This window comes from Solanum dulcamara, chromosome 6 (genome assembly GCF_947179165.1).
Source record: "Solanum dulcamara chromosome 6, daSolDulc1.2, whole genome shotgun sequence".
NCBI lineage: Eukaryota > Viridiplantae > Streptophyta > Magnoliopsida > Solanales > Solanaceae > Solanum > Solanum dulcamara.
In genome coordinates this window covers 25,952,140-25,960,327 of record NC_077242.1, presented here as the reverse complement: position 1 = coordinate 25,960,327, position 8,188 = coordinate 25,952,140, and positions in this window count along the sequence as shown.

The window sequence follows — 8,188 nt, the reverse complement described above, 5'->3', positions numbered from 1 at the left end:
CTAAAGGAGGTAAGCCACTAGAATAGCAACGCTAAGGAATTTTCTGGACTGCTCTATGTCCGTACACACGTTTATGTAAGGATTACCATATGATGTATGGTAAGAAAACTGGAGAAAAGATCTGAGTAAAAGAGAAAGATAGCATACCTAAGGTATTACAAGTTAGATTAAGAGGAGTTGTACAATAGCTTAAGTTAAAAGAAGCATCAGCAGTCTGATAGCCTATCTCAGGGAATGGAAACCTCGACTCAGAGGTGGAAAGCAGTTAATATGTATTATAGTACGAGCTGACCTCGCATTCTAAGGAACTGGGAGTTCATTCGGGCTATGGTAGATGGGCTGATAGAATCAACCTATTCCTCTCCAGTTAGAAAGGCATATTCAGCTGAGGGTTCTGCGAAATGACATAGAAGGAAAACAATAAGATTTCACGGAGTCCCCACATCTATTATCTTAGATAGAAAAGTTCAATTTACAGCTAACTACTAGAAATCATTTCGAAAGGGATTAAGGAACCCAGATGAATCTTAGTATGACATTTTGCCCTTCGATTAAGGGACAGGCCCAGATGTGATCCACTAAATTATTGATGAAGTAAAGCTTATTCCGGGATAAGATATCAACTAGCAACCTAAAGTCAGCAAGAAGGGGATACATTGATCCTTCGCAGGGCATTTTTAGAATAGATAAAGCTGCCTATGAGTGAGACCTACCGTCCGATTTGAAACAATACATTCAGTTTGCATAGATCAATGCTCCATAAGAATGGGAACGACGCTCCCAGAATATTTCCCGTATAGAAGGTCCATGTAACAGGGAGTTATCCTACGAGGGGCAACCTATCTCCATCTAGAATCAGCAGATTAAATGGGTTGCAAACTAAGGACATAGCTTCCATCAAGGTACTGTGGCGGAATAAGAATCGTGAAGACATAAACTGGGAGATTGAAAAGGACATGAAACACAAGTGTCCGTACCTATTCCCGATGTCTACGGATAGCCCCAGTCTTGGAACTCGTATATTAATTACTTAGACGAAAATGTATTCCATTCCAGTAGAAAGGCATCTCCCTATGATCCGTATAAAGTCTTAAGGAAAGTTTTATTCAACATTCGGGGACGAATGTTCTAAAGGGGGGAAGGATGTTACACCCCGCACTCTTGAGCTCGGAACGTCTTCTTGAGTTCCTTAGACACTATCATGTGAGCCGGATAAGCTACGACACTATCAAACAACTCTAAGGAAAGAAGATTGTGATACCTCGCGAGAAGGGAGGTTGGAGATAGAGTCATAAGAATCCGGAAAGAGTTGGAGGCTAAGAAATGAGTCATAGGACTCGATTTACCTACGTAAGAAACTAAGTTAAGAGTCTTATACACTTAAGTTGCTTAAGGATATACCAATCTTACGTAGTGCGGATCACATGAGCTCTTAAAGTAAGACGAGATTACGAACCCGCGAGAAAGGGAAAAAGACGACGCGTGGAAGCCAATGGAGGAGCGACACGTGGCAGCACCTCAAGCAAGAAGGTGATGCACCTACTTAGGGTCAAGTAGGTGATGCAGCTGCTTGGGGGAGGTGGACCCCGCTGCCACGTGGCAGCCCCTAATTGGCAGCATGACACGGTGGCCAATCATGGCTTGACACGTGTCATCCTTAGGGGATGACGCGTGTCACCCCTTGGGACCACCTATATAAGTTGATATGTATCCTAATTACTTCAGTTCATTAACAAATTTCCAGCAGAAACGTGAGAAAATAAACCCTAAGAGCTAAGGAGAAAATTTCGACGGCTTGGGAGGAAAAAATAGGTAAGTCCCGTTTTCGTTCCGTAAATTAATTAATTAGCGTATACTACGATGATATGGAAGTATTAGTAGTACAAAATTAGGGTTTGGTGCAGCAAAAAACGGACAGCAAGCTGCCACGACGTTACAGCACGCTGAAAAAAGTTCCGAGGCGCGATTTTGGCGAGTTCTAGCCAATTTCGGGAAAGGTAAGTTCTTCCCCTATAATTTGAAGTTTATGATGTTAAATTAGGGTGTATTACAAACCTTAGTGTCTGCTGGAAGTTGGGTAAAAGGTTTGAAAAGTTCGGCGTTCGAAATAAATGAATTTGGAATCGCTATAGTTAAGTTGTTGTCGAAATAAGGTGTTGTGCGAGTGGGGCTGCTGCTGGTTGTGTTGTGGAGTGTTGCAGGGTATAAAAGTTATCTAAATGAGGTGTGGGAGCTTCTGTTTGCAGCCACATGACCCTCCGCTTTGCAATTAAAGAATTCGCGGAAGAAAGATTAAAAACTCTAGTTTTGGTATCTTAGTTTCGAGTGAATTGTTGGGGGTTTATATTGTGTAATTTTGGTCGTAATATGTATATGTATGGGCTGATGGTTGCATTGTTGGTTGGATGCAGGTGCTAAGGACATGGTTGGGAATTCGGATAGGGCACATTATAGGGGAGGTGCTGCCCGATTTTCGTTAACATCCTAACTAGTTAAGGAACTAGCCGAGAAGGCGAGCGAAGGGATGAATGTTATGAATACTCGTGGGTAGTCTAAGTTGCTGAAAAGTCCAAGGTTGTTAATACTTACATTGCTTGCATGTTAAATAGGTTTCAAGGACAATGATGTGGACGTGATTAAGAGAAGTCCATACAAGGTATGTGAAGCTTTCCTTTGGTGTGTTTTTGGAATAGATATGTAGAACTATTCTTCTTTTCTTTTGGCATGTCTTAGATATAAGTTATGAATGATATGTATACGATATTTGGGATTCAATCCATTCGTAAATCCCTGATTATGAGTCGAGACTCTTGTTTACTTCTTGGTATTAGAACTTCTGCAATAGCTGAGTAATTGCCTTTTTGTCTTCTATGTGATGAAAACTAGTACATGTAAAGCCTATTTCTTCTTTCCTTTGGAATGGCTTAACTTTAAGTGAAATGGTACATGATATAGGTTTAGAGGTAATTCCATTTATGAGCTCTGATTGTAACTCGTGACTTGTAGTCACTCCTGAACATTAAGAGTCTGAAAGTAGTCAAACTACTATTCTCGAGCCTGCTATATAATGAATAGAAAGTAGAGGTACTAGCTCCTCTTTTTAGAGGCTCTGAAATGATAAATGCCGTTGATTGCATGGGTTGAGTCTTTGACTAGATAAATTGTGTTTCTGATTGCATAGACTATATTTCTGATTGCATGAATTATGTGGCATTATTTTGATGCATGTTTGTGATCCCTGAAGCCCCAACTGATATAAGCCCTAATGACATCTAAAGGGATACCTCGAATAATTACTCCCCCAGTCTTCAGGTGACGGTTCACTTGACTGTTTCATCGAGTCTTAGATAATGACTTAGTTGCATATGGTTTCTCACTACTCTACTCGTGCATACTGTAACCCATCCTTCCTCGAGTCCTACGATGGGCCAGGATATGTTATCGTGCACAGTGTTACTGCTTCTTTCACCGCGTCCCGGGATGGATGTGTATAGTTCCACGCACGAGGAGACGATGCCGTACGTGAGGTGTGATATATGTTATATGTTATGACGATACGATTATTCACCGAGTCCCGGGCCGGCTGTAATATGATAGTATATGTGGTGAAATAAGGAAGGAACACCGAGTCCCTCCTTAGAGGGCTGAGTACATATGTATATTATGATGGTACGCTATAAACGTACACCACTCCATTCACCGAGTCCCTCACTAAAGGGTCGGATACTTTATGTAGGCATGCATATAAGATTAAAGCAATACATTGTGACCCTGAGCCCCATAGTGAACCGGGTATAATACGATGATATACATGATAAGATGATACCGTATACGATGGTATGATACCGTATACGATGATATGATGAAATGAAATGCATTATGACACGATGATATGTGATTATGAAGTAATGATAATGACACTGAGTTCACTAGAGGGCTGGGCACAGTATATTATGGTGTATAGGATCACGTGTCCTAAGGTGCAGGTACAGTAATTTGTTAATTGTTATACTTATCCCCTGCATCCCTATTTCAGTTATGATCTCAGTTACGATGTGTTATGCTTTACATACTCAGTACATATATCGTACTGACCCCCCTTTTCTCGGGGGGCTGCGTTTCATGCCCGCAGGTATAGATGTTTATTCTGGAGATCCATTAGCATAGGAGTTCCTCTCAGCTGTGTCGGAAGTGCTTTACTGTTCTGGAGCCTAAATTTTGATGCTGGTCACTTAATGTATATATTTGTACATTCAGGGGTACGGCAGGGGTCTTGTCCCGCCATATGTTATTGTTACTATTCTTAGAGGTCTGTAGACATATGTATATGTGGGTTGTTTGTGAGTTAGTTTCAATGTTGCCTATTCGATATGTTGTGAATGTTTTTGTTATAGCAGCCTTGTCGGTTCGTGTGCCCTTTCATGATATGATACAAATGAAAGAGGCTACATGTACATGAAAAAGTTTTAAACTATTGGGGTTTTTGTATATAGTATCACATCACACACGGTTCAACTTAAGTGTAGTTGATAAATACGCATAAGAAGGTCCAGATCGGAACCCAGTTGCGGCCTACGGGGTTGGGTCGTGACAATGGGTCATGGGAGTACTCGTGAACCTTGGCCCAAAATCCCTTCCAGAATCCTTTCCTAGACGAAACTCCCCACTCTCCATAAAAGTTATTATGGACTTTGCAATGGTCTATTACAATCGACAATTTTTTTTCCTTCTCTAGTGGCTCTTCCACGTGTGGTCCCTATAGAGCGTAGAGCCTTACATGGTCTATGAAGGACCTCGTGAGAACTACCCCTATAAGAGTTTCTACAAATTTTCATCCAATACACCTATTTTGATCTTTCTAAGTTTTAGGGTCTTACATTATATCCATAACTCCATTAATTCATTCAATTTTGATGTACCTATCCCTTTTTTTGGAAGCTACACGTTGATTCTTGTTGGATGTGGTTCAGGCTTAGAGTGATTTATTGATGGAACTCGATTTGGGGTTTTCCCCTCAATGCTCATTTGGTTGCTGATCCTAAATCTAACTGACTCACCTCTACTCACAGATCAAGTCCTTGATTCCATCCATCGAGTATGGTTAAATTCCATGCTTCGGTATCTTCAGCCTTGGTTAGAGTCCTTCGCTATTTGTAGTCTTGGTTAGAGTCCACTACTATATGCAGCCGTATTTTTGCCATGGTAAGAATCGACCATTAATTGTAGTCATGGTTAGAGCCCACCGTTATTTGCAACGGTTGTTAGAGTCCACTATTTGCAGTTTTTGTTTGAGTCCATCACTAGCTTCAGCCTTGGTTAGAGTTCTCAACTATCCCAATCTTTGGTAAAGTTCTTGACTCCTTCTTCGCTTAGGTTCAAGTCCTTATCTCCTATTCTACTATGATTAAAGTCCCTGGCACACAATTGATACAGTTCAAGTCTGTGGAAGGTTATGGTAATCTAAGAAGTATATTCATATTCTTTATGTGGATTTTAACTCTTCTTTGTACCTTTTAGGATTATGGGGGGGGCATTCGGGTTTTTCTTAAACTTGTGCATGAGTGTACCCTCCGATCTTATGGGGTCCCATTAAATTTAGTTAGTTGTTCTCTCTTTCTTTGTGTATTAGTACATTGTGTGCATTTCAGCTAGATTTCCTCCCTTTGTCACTTGTTGTGTTTAAATTATAGCATTTCATATTACTTTTACTATTCCTGCTTAGTTGGCCTATGATGCTTGCTGGGTGCCTATTACTTTGGTACTCGTACTATACTTTGTATCTATTTTCATTATGTAGATCTGAGTACCAGCTACTAATGTTGAGATAGAGTGTATAACTGGCTGATTTGAAGACGAAGGTGAGCATATGGCATCTTGGATTCACCCATCACCTTCTATCTAAATTATGACTAGTCTTTTACTTTTTAAGACAAGGTTTGTTTTTGTGGCCTACTTTTCGGACTTGAATCTATTTCTAGTAGATCTGTACTTGTGACTTCTAAGTTCTAGGAAAGATTATATTTGTATATATGGATTTTTGTTTGCTTCTGCTCATTCTTCTATAATTACTATTGTGGTTTGACTTCTAGTTTAGTTTCTACCCTTAATCCCATTACTTCTATTCTGGGATATGGGTCAGCTTACCTACTGGTGTTTATAGCAAGTTCTATCATAGCTTTTGTTCTACAGTCGACTGAGGCATTACAAACATAAAGTCGATCTATGCATAAAATGATATCAAAATCAAACATGTGTAGCTCTACTAGATCAACTAAGATGATTTTACAAAAAGCTGATATCGGGCAATTTTTGTAATCCCATTTAGCTAAAACTAAGTCACCAATAAGATTAGACAAGGAAAGGTTCTAATAGATTTTGGGACCAACATCGAAATTCATAGCAATGTAAGGAGTCTTAAAGGAAAGATTCACTCATAGATCTAACAAAGGATAAACATCAAGATGGAAGAGTCATAATATATTAGTAACCACATCAGGGGAATTCTCCTAATCATGTCGAGTTTAAAGAGCATAAAACTTAGCTTGACGCTGTCCTCCACCAGAACTGGATGAAGTACCCTGCTGAGGTAGGCTACATGTTGAAGCACTAGGTTGAGTCTACTGGTTAGCATCCTTATCTTTGCTTTGGGATGATGGGCAATCCCTCATCTATGATCATTTGGTCTTACCACATCAAAACAAAACTACTACTGGATATACACTCTCCTAAGTGGTTCTTACCACACTTTTGACAAGTAGGAAAAGTGCACCCGCTATAAATACTACCATGAGACTTAGAGCTTGGTGCTCTATCCTTATTGAACTCATGAATTGAATCACTAGCCTAAGATAGTGTCGGGCATGAAGATTTCTATTAAAACTAAGAACGGCTACCACTTCCTAATTTTTGATGACTCACTCTCTGATCGAGCCATTTTGGTATCCCTAGCATTCTCCTTAAGCTTTTTCTCCTCAATTTGTTGAGCATGAGTCATAAAATGAGATAGATAAATCTCTTTAATTGACATCATGGTTTGACATTCTTTCACTATTATCTTAGAAACACTAGAGACAAACTTACTTCTGTGGTCCCTAGAGTCGGCCACTATAGACCGAGCACACTTTGAAAGTATGGTGAACTTCAAAGAATACTCCTTCACAGTCATATTTCCTTGATTCAAGTTGATGAACTCTTGGTCCTTTGCTTCCCTCAACTTTAGCAGAAAAATTGTCATGAAAAGCAGCCTCAAACATCTTCTCATTCAAGAAAACCTACATCCAAGTCAGTCAAAAATGAAAAGTTAGGATTCCTAATTTTTTTTTCCAAAGTGCTTAAAGTCATTTTCTTTGACCATGGAATTACTTTTATATCCCTTATATTTTAACTAAATTCTCAAACTACTTTTTTTATTCTTTTAACCCTAAAATTCACATCACAAACACTTTTATCCAAACACTCAACTGCTTATTTATAAAAATAACTTTCAGCACTTCAAAGTTCTAAAAGCACTTCATACATAAACGTTACTTTTTTTAAGCCTATCCAAACGGGCTCTTATACCCAAAAAAGTAAAATACTTATCTTTAAATATCCATTACTTTTATATTCCTTTTTTATTTTAAATTCACGTGCTGACATCATGCTAACATCACGCCCGCCCTTTTTTTCTTCTTTGATACCATCACAATATATTACAGTATATGAATATATTATGATGATATCAAAGAATAACTCAATAATGTCTTCATTAAAGAAATGCTTCTTCTTCCTTGATACTATAAAAATATAATATACTCTGGTGGTATCAAAGAGTATCTAAGCAGATTGAAGTTTGCTTGAGATTACTCAATCATTAATGATACCATTACGGCCTATCTACGTACTGTCATGGTATTATTGATGTATATTTCAATTCTTCAATATTTTAATTTAAAAACAGTTAAAAGAAGAGTCATAATTTAGATACAATTTTTTAAAATTTGCAAAAAGAGAAAAAAATTATAAAATGTATTTTCTACTAATTTAGAGTTTAATAAATAAGATTGTGACTTTCATAATTTTCTCATAATTTTTTTTTATTTCGTAAAATCAGAGCACAATCTTATATGATATCGATAGGATATCAATATACCAACAAAGTATTACATAGAATTAAACTCGATCCTATATGATACCATATGGTATCAAT